The 2,969-nt window shown below is 41.9% G+C and overlaps 1 pseudogene; it reads right to left on the bottom strand.

Annotated features, from left to right (window-relative positions):
- Positions 1-1,282: 1,282 nt before the first annotated feature.
- LOC138396638 (Y-box-binding protein 1 pseudogene) lies at positions 1,283-2,371 on the bottom strand (annotated as a pseudogene).
- Positions 2,372-2,969: the final 598 nt, after the last annotated feature.

Raw genomic sequence — 2,969 nt, 5'->3', positions numbered from 1 at the left:
TGTGACGTGATGCTGAATTGAGTTTGATAGAATTTTATTGAAAATTTTTGCATCTATATTTGTAAGGGATATTGGTCTGTAGTTTTCTTTTTTTGTTGTGTCCTTTCCTGGCTTTGGTTTCAAGGTGACACTGCCTTCATAGAATGAGTTGGGGAAGATTCCTTCCTTCTTGATATTATGACATTCTGCAGTGTGGGTACCAATTTTCTTTGTAGGTCTGATTAAATTTGACTCTGAAACCATCTGGTCTGGGACATTTTTGGTTGGACTATTTTTTTTATTGCTGCTTCAATTTTGTCACTTATAATTGGTCTCTTCAGGAGTTCTATATCTTCCTGATTTAGCTTTGGGAGGTTATGTGTTTCCAGGAATTTGTCCATTTCCTCAATGTTTTTGATTTTATGTGCATAGAGATTTTTACAATATTCACAGATGATATTTTGCATTTCTATGGTGTCAGATGTAACATCTCCTTTTTCATTTCTGGTTGAGTTTATTTGAGTTCTTTCTTTCTATTTCTATTTCCTATTTTGTTTATCTTTTCAAGAACCAACTTTTTGTTTCATCAATATTCTGTAATATTCTTTTGTTTTTGATTTCATTTTGTTCTCTCTGACATTAGTAATTCTTTTCTTCTTCTGGATTTAGGATTGGTTTTCTCTTTTCTAGTTCCTTCGATGATTCATTATATTGTTGGTTTGTAATCATCCTGTCTTTTTGATGTAGGCATTTAAGGGTATTAATTTTCTCCTTAGGACTGCTTTTGCTGAATACCACATATTTTGATAACTTGTGCCACCTTTGTTATTTAGTTTGAGGAATATTTTGATTTCCATTTTAATTTCCTCTTTGACCCAATAATCGTTCAGCAGTAGCTTGTTTAATTTCCATGACTTTGTGTACAATTAAGTGTTTCTGTTGGAGTTGATTTCTTTTTTTTTTTTTAATTATTTAAGACCTTTATTAACAGGTGCTTGCAGTTTGTTGACTTTTTTGAAAAAATCAAGTTGTAAACTTTGATTACAAATTAAAAATGAAGTTCTTAAAAATCTCAACTTGACCAGATATGAAACAATTTAAAAACCTTTAAAGGCGCATTGAGAAAAACCAGGCTTTTTTAAAAAACACGTTTGTTATTACCAAAAAAGACATCTTTAGGTAAAAATAATAAAAACCCCATGCTGCATAGATAATGCAGATAGTTCTAGTTATCTGGTCAACGGGCAAAAAGCAAGCACTTAAGGTCTTCAGCTCCAATCTTGTTCATTTCTTATTGCTGGAATTTCATATTCATTTCTTCTTGTTGGATGACTAAACCGGACGATGGTGGAGATGGTAAGCCGGCATTTACTCAGCCCCGCCCTGCTCAGCCTCGGGAGCGGACGAATTCTCAGCTGGTGGATCGGCTGCTTTTGTGTCTTTGCCGTCTTGTGGTTTAGGGTTTTCTGGGCGTCTGCGTCAGTAATTGAAGTTACGCCGGTACCGACGTTGAGGCGGCTGCTGACCTTGGGTCTCATCTCCTTGATTCTCTTTATCCTCTTCATTGCCATCCTCTCTGGGCTGTCTTTGGCGAGGAGGGCTCCTGCGGAATCGTGGTCTATAACCCCGATACATATTCTGTCTTACTGATGGTCTACGTTGTTCTCCTGCACCCTGGTTGTCAGCACCCTCCATCACTTCTCCCTGTACAGGAGGGTTGGAATACTGTGGTCGACGCCCATAGGGTCTCCGCATGTAGTAAGGTGGGAACCTTCGCCTGCGGTAGGGCCGGCGTTGTTGGGCCTGGCCTTCAGGAGCACTCTCCGATCCCTCATTCTTTTCCCCACTCTCACTATTCTGGTAACTCTGCTGGTAATTGCGTGGAGGACCCCTGCGACGTGGATAGCGTCTATAATGGTTACGGTCTGCTGCATATTTACTGCCTTGAACTGGAATTCCACCAGGGCCTGTAACATTTGCTGCCTCCGCACCCTTTTCTCCTTCAACAACATCAAACTCCACAGTTTCTCCATCTCCTACACTGCGAAGGTGCTTCCTGGGGTTATTCTTCTTTATGGCAGTCTGGTGTACAAATACTTCTTCTTTGGTGTCATTCCTGTTGATGAAACCATATCCGTTTCTTACATTGAACCATTTTACTGTCCCCAAAACCTTCGTTGCGATGACTTTCTTGTCCCCGCCGGCAGGCGCCGCCGATGTGAGGCCACCTGGGCCACCGCTGCCCGTGGTGCCGGGCTTGGTGTCCGCAGCGCTGAGGGTGGGGGCGGCGGGCGGCTGCTGGGTCTCGGCCTCGCTGCTCATGGTTGCGGTGGTGGTGACTGGGGCCGGCTGCGGCAGCTGCGGCTCCTCCCGATATGTGATGGTAACTAGGCCGGCGGTGCGGTGGGGCTGCACAGGGCTCTCTGGGGTCCGCTCTCCGCTCCCGCTACCGATCGAACTCTGATTTCTAATTTTATTCCACTATGGTCTGAGGAGATACATGGCATAATTTCTATTTTTTAAAATTTGTTGAGACATGTCTTCTGGCCTAAGATGTGATCAGTCTTAGAGAATGTTCCATGTGCTGATGAGAAGAATGCATGTTCAGTAGTTTTTGGGTAGAATGTTCTGTAAATGTTAGACCTATTTGCTCTAGAGTCCCATTTAAGTCCAGTGTTTCTTTATTTTCTGCTTGGAAGAGCTATCCAGTTCTGTCAATGCCAAGTGTCACCACTTCTATTCAACTTAGTGCTGGAAGTCCTAGCCATAGCAATCAGGGAAGAGAAAGAAATTAAGGGTATCCAAATGGGGAAAGAGGAGTTCAAACTGTCACTCTTTGTTGACGATATGATATGATATGATATCTAGAAAACCCCAAATATTCTGCCAAGAGACTCCTGGAATTGATAAATAAATTCAGCAAAGGCTCAGGCTACAAAATCAATGTATACAAATCTATAGAATTCCTATATACCAACAACAGTCAAGCT

This window comes from Eulemur rufifrons, chromosome 16 (assembly GCF_041146395.1).
Source record: "Eulemur rufifrons isolate Redbay chromosome 16, OSU_ERuf_1, whole genome shotgun sequence".
Lineage (NCBI taxonomy): Eukaryota > Metazoa > Chordata > Mammalia > Primates > Lemuridae > Eulemur > Eulemur rufifrons.
The sequence above is the reverse complement of the archived record's forward strand: the minus strand, read 5'-3'. Positions and strand labels throughout refer to the sequence as shown.